At 37.2% G+C, this 7,701-nt stretch overlaps 1 pseudogene; it reads right to left on the minus strand.

The window, feature by feature from the left end:
- Positions 1 to 6,093: 6,093 nt before the first annotated feature.
- Positions 6,094 to 6,881, minus strand: LOC106986080 (translationally-controlled tumor protein-like; annotated as a pseudogene).
- Positions 6,882 to 7,701: the final 820 nt, after the last annotated feature.

Here is a 7,701-nt window from a genome sequence, read left to right on the forward strand (position 1 = left end):
ACTGAACACAGTCATTTTCTCCTAACGCTGAAATAAAGAGGCAAACAGGAGCTTAATTTCACTGACTGGAGAAAAGCGTCATATGTGCTTTTTAGAGCATACCTAGGAAACCAGATACATTCCTTTGATTATGTTTTATAGTATTGTATATTCTCTTAGAAAGCATGGCTTTTCAATCCCAAGTTAACACTTTAGTCAGAAAGGCTGTATAAATCCTAGTTACTAAAAATAACAGCGCCTTTACCCAAATAGCAGGTGCACAATTACGGAAAAACAAGGAAAATATGAAGCATTAGGACCAATTTTATCTTTGATGATACTTCCAAATGTCAAGTGTGACCGTCAATAAAAGGCTGAGAGGATCTGCCTTTTGATCGACAAGCCTGCCACGATTAGGGTTGATTCACGCTTACTAGACAAGCGGATGAAATTTAGGGTGATACACCCAGATCCAGACACCCCAAAGCAGCTAATTCCTGATCAGGCTCACTGCAGACATTTGCATGCCCTGGGCCAAGAGCACAGGTGGAGGCCCACTTATTATAGGCCTGAATAAACAAAGTTCTAAATTGAGCCAACAAACTACTTAATAAGTACGCTCTACCCCTATCTTGATAAAATATATCGTCATAATGTCAAAATTTCTATTTTTCATTTCACCTTCATTCTTTTCTGAGCTTCACATGCATACTTTTTTATTTTTCTGTAACTATGCTTGTACTCATTCCCAGTGATTCAAAGGATTAAACATAAAGCATAGCATTATTCAAAGGGCAAAACTCTGAGTATATTCTAATCAAAAATTAGTACACTTATTTTAATTTTTTTTTGATCAAAATTATTCTTAATGTTTAAAATATTTTCTTCCATGGGCGCCTGGGTGGCTCCATCATTTGAGCGTCCATCTCTTGACTTTGACTCAGGTCATGATCTCATGGTTTGTGGGTTCCAGCCCTGCATCAGCCTCTGCACTGACGATATGGAGCCTGCGTTGGATTCTCTCTCCTTCTCTCTCTGCCCCTCACCTGCTTGTCCTCACTCTCTCTCAAAATAAATAAATAAACTCGAAAAATTTTAAAGTATTTTCTTCTAAAATATTCAAAATTTTCTATTCATTTTCATAGACAACATAGAAATTATAAGTGAGAAACATAAAAAGTTAAGCAAACTTATTCATATGAAGTTTACTTTCATGTAATTAAGACTAAAATAAATATAATTATTTTCTAACGAGGAAACTGTGATTCTAACATGAACTGTATATCTAGTGGCCAATATAAAAATTAGTAATACCCTTTATGTACATTTATTTAGGGGCTGCCAAACTTTTTATGAAAACAGACTGTAAATATTTGAGGGTCAGGGTCATAGTGCTCTGTTACAACTACTCAACTCTGTCCATGTAACGTGAAAGTAGTGTGGATGATACATAAATGAATGAGAATGGCTGTTTTACCAAAAGAAACTGCTTCCAGGTAAAGACAGTGGAATAGAGTTTACTGACCTCTGGTTTAGATTTACATATATACAAACGTAAGGGTCATTTGAATCATCTAATATTGGAATGTTTCTCCAGCCCTCATATGCAGCTGTTGAAATACCATAGTAATTCATGAGGACTTTCATAACCACAAATTGGGACAGAAAGAGTTAAAAGAAAAGAAGTGGGAGAATCTCTTACAATCATAGTACTGACATTAAGGATTTGACAAGGAAATTAATTAGACTTTTCTCTTTCAAGCACTTATGCTCTTCAAATCCTTTCAGTCTGTCTCTGAAGTAGGGACTGCACAACCTGAAAACCTTCACGGTGTTAGAAGCAAGTTCAATTTTGTTTAAGCATGTATTCTAGAGAGGGGGAGGGTTTTCCTTGAAGGGTGTGGGTAAAATTGTTACTCATGTTGTGGGTAAAATCGTGCCATCCCTAACAACCAAATCCTGAGGGACCAAGCTTCCCATGTGTTTGTTAATAAATCTGTTTTTGTGTATGGGTGTGTGTGCTTTCCTGCAAGTGGACTCAGCAGAGATTAACATATTTCCAGAAAAACACCTAATAGAACGTTGGCCATATCTTGGTTCTTCCATGTTACCTGTGTGACCCAGAGACTGTTCCTTAGAATTAATGGACCCCCCCCAAAACAACTTCAACATCACTTGTGCTGATTAGATGGGCACAAAGACCTCATATTCATTCTGGAAAATAATAAGAATTCAAGATCTATTTGTTGAAACAGATATCTGTAATTCATCTAATTCATCTTGAAAAGCTGACAGGTTAGTTTTCTCCAAACACCATGGGTTTCAGAAGAGTAGAGTGAAGAAAATAAACATGAGACCATAACTGTAACAGGAATTCAGGCTTTTTCACTCAAAAATATAATTAAGCTTACCTGATCTAAAGACAAATTATGTGATATCATCGTGCGGCATTTTATGCACACTTCTCATAACACTCTGAGCCTGTTACAGTGGACTTCTAGTGATGACTGCAACTCAAATGCATCCCAAAATATCAGGATCTCGGATAGCTGCTGTGGGTAAAGAACCACGGTGATACCCACGATAGAAAGGGTAGGGCAGCACATAAGGAGAGAATGCCACCAGAACTGACGTTCTTCATTAAATACCAAAACATACGTAAAATCATTTAAAATTATTTCTGAGATGAAACTAGTTTAAGTTCAAACATGGTGTGTGTCCAGCTTAAGACTACCTTTTTTCTTAAATCTGTAGTTGTAATACAAAAAAACAAATCTCGCCGCTGGCAATGGTAGCTGCCAGTTCCAGAAAACTTCTGCCTTGATGCAAGAGAACATCAGGACATGCCAAGTATCATACCAGGCGCCACCTCATCCATTGTCTTCTTCAGTGGTAAAAACTATCAACAATTATGGATTCACAAAATGAGGTTTGGAAAGTTTCACTTATTTATGTAAAGATAAAGGGCACTAATCCAGGTCTGTCTAAATCAAAAACCTGCCCCTCATAGCCCAGCACTATGAAGCAATCACTGACCTGAATCAATGAGATGGGTTCTAATTGTCATCTCTAGCCACTACTGAGAGCAGAGCCAGCTTCAAATTCAGTGGGAAGCAGTGGTCAGAGACGTTCCTTCTACCCCTTCCAATACCCTCCCTGTTTAACCCTGTGGTCTCACTTCTCCCAGTGTGCAACATGTTCCATGCCAACAAATATGGATTCTTGGCTGGATTTTCTGGTAGAAGAGTCTCACTAAGTTGTTATGATCTTAGCATGTTGCTCCTTTCTGACTTGTAAACAACCAGTAGGTTGCTTCCAGTTCATTTTTATAAAAAGCTCCCGAAGATATTTTAATATTCCTTGGAGATACAAAGACACAAATGACCAACAGTGGCATTAAAGGAAGAGTGATAGGAGATAAGGACAAAATTTATGAAAGGTATGATTTCCTGATATATCTGTATTGTATTCGTAATATGCGGTGCACTTATTTACAAGGCAGAAACCAAATTTTACCTTATATTAGGTGCCTAGCATATGGTTTTTTTTTTAACATTTATTTTTGAGACAGAGAGAGACAGAGCATGAACAGGGGAGGCGCAGAGAGAGAGGGAGACACAGAATCGGAAGCAGGCTCCAGGCTCTGAGCTGTCAGCACAGAACCTGACGCAGGGCTCAAACTCACGGACCATGAGATCATGACCTGAGCCGAAGTTGGACGCTCAACCGACCAAGCCACCCAGGCGCCCCATCCTAGCATATGTTTTAAGTACAGAAAAAAAGTTCCCATTCTTGATATCTTCAAAGCTTGACAACTTTAGCACTACAAATTGCATGTGCCTACTTCCAGATGGCTTATCATTATGTGTAACCTTCTTACTGGAAATTATAGAACTCTCCTAACATTGGGGTACTCAAATTAAACAACTCTGTAACTAATTACAGTCTTTTGGAAGCAAGGTAAGCTGTAAATACTCTACCTGCAGATTAAAAAATGAATCACCAGCAATAAAATTTTTTGCCATTGTTTCTAGTATTGAAAAAAAAAGCTATGTGAACTGATGGTTAAGTCAGATTTTGGATTTAATATCTATTAATTCCATGTTAGGTAGGACTATTCCCCAAACTAGTGATCATCAGATGGATAATGTGACAAGTTCTCTCAATTGTGTCTTTCAATTTGAGAAAGTGTGGCCTCTCATGTGTCATTATAAAGGGCACCTTTAATTCCCTCTCCCATACCTTCTCGGTATTTACATTAGTAACATTGCACCATAATTGTATTTTATAAAACCCAAGACTCATTTAAATACCTGAAAATTATGCCAAAGGGATTTCATTTACCACTGGCTGTGTAGGGGATAGAGTTATACAACCCCTATTAATGCTAATGGGAGTTCATGAATAAATCTTCAAAAATACAGAGAAAAATGTATCCCAAGAAGGACATGAAATGAAGACAATAGGATCACCAGAGCAAAATTAAATGGCAGTTTGATTTTCTGAGCTAATACCTCATAAAAATAGAAGTCACTTGCACTTAAAGTCATTTAAGAACAGTGATTTCTTTAGTAAGAATTCACATCTCTTAGACAACTTAATTCACATAATTTGCACAAATAACAATTTTTATTATTGACCATTGCCTATAGCTTCCAATATGGAATGACCTGAAGGCCTTTTATATAGTATCCCAGTTCAGCGTAATTGATACTGACTGACTATTTAGATGATAAAACACACTTTTAGAAATAAATCACCATGAAATTATACAATTGTAGTTGTAATACTACATGTTAGAAGGTACTATCTATATGAACTTCTATAGATACTAGAAGAGTAAGACGTTTTTATATTGCTCATTGGCAAATGGTACAGCCATTTTTTTTAAGAATTTGGTGGCCATCTTTTAAAACTAAAATATGATTATAAATATTATACAAGTCATTCTCATCAGGTTCTTAATATGTTAAAAAAAACAAAACTTCAGGACCTCTTGAGTGGCTCAGCCAGTTGGGCATCCAACTCTTGATTTTGGCTCAGGTCATGATCCCAAGGTCATAGGAATGAGCCCCATGTTGAGCTCCTCACTGAGCATGGAGTCTGCTAAGATTCTCTCTCCCTCCCTCTGCCTCTCTTCTCACTCACACGCTCTCTCTCTCTGAAACAAAAAATAATAAATGAATGAATGAATAAATAAAACTATAGACTGTTAAAATTTAAACTTTTTATTTTGGATGATTCTTTTATCTGTTTGTATGTTTGGATATAGAACTAACTTGTTTTCATGCAGCAACTGGGACTTTTCCCATAAATGATTTTGTTGTTTCATTATTTTAACAGAGTTGTCTCCACATACAAAAAAATGGAAGTATAAGTATATTCAATGTCAAATTTATGTATCCTAACATAATCATATTTTGTTTAAATTGGTGCTGTGTAAATTTATTAGCCTTTACTAAAATTATATTTTATAAATATTTCAATAAAATGTCTGACTTTTGAATATAGACTACCTTTTGCTAGAAAATGTTTGAGTCAGTTAATATCTGTCCAAGCAATGGATGGCTTAATATTTCAATTCTGGGGGCAACATATAGACTGTTTTCCTATTCAACTTCCTTTATGAGATAGGGGTTTACTACACAATGTATCTCAACTTTTTTTCTTTTGCTTCCACCTGTATTAGTCTCATTTGACTCCTTTGATAATCTCTTTCACACTTAATGACTTCCATTTGTAGGTGATGAAATGGGTAAGGAGTCCACTTCAATGTAGGCACAGCTATAAGCATAGTCTTTCCCCTTTACTTGAACTCAGAATTACGACTTTTGATTCTTGTTTTATATTCCATTCCCAGAAGTAGTTTTCACTTGAGCAGTTATGTGCAAGTAGTCTTATGCTTTCTAGCAGTAGTCTACGATTAGGGTCTAGCTTCTCCAGGACAGATGGATTTAAATATGTATTAAACTAAGAGGCATTCTGTCAAATGAGTTTAAAATGCATTTCATTTTCAGACAACCTATATGACATGATATTTTTTTCTTAAAAACAAAGCCAAGATAAATCAAAGTCAAGATAAATGAAGAGCTCAAGATGACATCAGTCCCGTTTGTCCAAGTCTTGGTGTTGTGTGGATGGACAGAAGTCAGTTATGACAGATAATAGGTGATACATCCAATCTAATAGCCAAATTCATTAACATTTTTTTCCATTTCTAAACCATCCTTAAAGACAATCATAGATGGGGTCACACCATCCTCATGATAGTCCAGCGGAACAGCCACACTATCTGGACTAAGGTTTTCATAGAGAATGGTAGTTTTGGAAATGAACAAGGATGTGCTTGATTTGTTCTGCAGCCTGCATAAAAGGTTTTACTCTTTCTGATCTGCTGTTCAAGTTCTTTCCCTTTGGTTTATTTCATGTTATCTTTGATGTACTTCTTGTAGGCTTCTTTTGTGAATGTAGTTTCCCGCAAGTGATGGTTCATGACAATAACAACACCAGCAATGACTGTGCTCTCAGTGCCTTCACCTCCGGGGTCTTCGATGGAGGCATTTCCACCAACAAGTGAGTCATCAATGTTACCCTCTGTCCTACTGACCATCTTCCTCTCCATCTCCAGGCACAGCCTTTCCATGATGTCCAGGATCTTGTAGATGTCAGAGACCATCTCATCACAGCTGATGAGGTCCTGGTAGATGATCATGACTATGGCTGGAGAGAGACTGCAGTGGTACTAGCTTGGCAGGAGCCGGGAGCTCTGAGTGAGAGTGGCACAGCCCCATAGGTGGGGGTTGGAGCGGGGAGAGAAAGCAATGCACCTCAACTTTTCAATGCTATGTCTATAAATCAATTAATAAATAACTTACTAAAAAGGTCAGGTGTAGAAGAGCTTTATTAAAATATATCTGTCAATGAGACGCCTGGGTGGCTCAGTCAGTTGGGTGTCTGACTTCGGCTCAGGTCATGATCTCACAGTTTGCGAGTTTGGGCCTCGCGTCAGGCTCTGTGCTGACAGCTCGGAGCCTGGAGCCTGCTTTGGATTCTGTGTTTCCCTCTCTCTCTGACCCTCCCCGGTTCACACTCTGTCTCTCTCTCTCAAAAATAAATAAACATTAAAAAAATTTAATAAAAATGTCTGTCAAGATGAGGTGTTAATTCTTTTAAATGACAGCCATAACAGCAAAAAAAAAAAAAAATATATATATATATATATATATATATATCTTGATTGTAAGAACACAATACACATACAATATATTTTAGATTGGTATTCTTTAAAATATTATTTGAACTCTTTTAACATAAATAGAACTTATCACTAGATGTAGAAATTGTTTTTTTTTTTTAAGTTTAGTTATTTATTTTGAAAGAGAGAGAGAGTGCAGGCAGGGGAAGGGCAGAGAGAGGGGTAGAGACAGAGAATCCCAAGCAAGCTCCCCACTGTCAGCACACAACCCAATGCAGGGATGGAACCCAAAGACCGTGAGACTATGTCCTGGCCAAAATCAAGAGTTGGAGTTTAACCAACTGAGCCACTCAGGTTCCCCATAAATTAGATGTATCATTATCACACACATTGACTTGCTTTTGAATATAAGAAAAGCAAGTAGGAGGAGAACAGGGATGTCAGATGTCCTCTGGAGCCACCATTCATGGAATGCTTGCATTTAAAGCTCAAAATCTGGTAACTCCCAGACACCTCACATCTTAACT

The sequence above is a fragment of the Acinonyx jubatus genome, chromosome C2 (genome assembly GCF_027475565.1).
Source record: "Acinonyx jubatus isolate Ajub_Pintada_27869175 chromosome C2, VMU_Ajub_asm_v1.0, whole genome shotgun sequence".
In the NCBI taxonomy this organism is placed as follows: Eukaryota; Metazoa; Chordata; class Mammalia; order Carnivora; family Felidae; genus Acinonyx; species Acinonyx jubatus.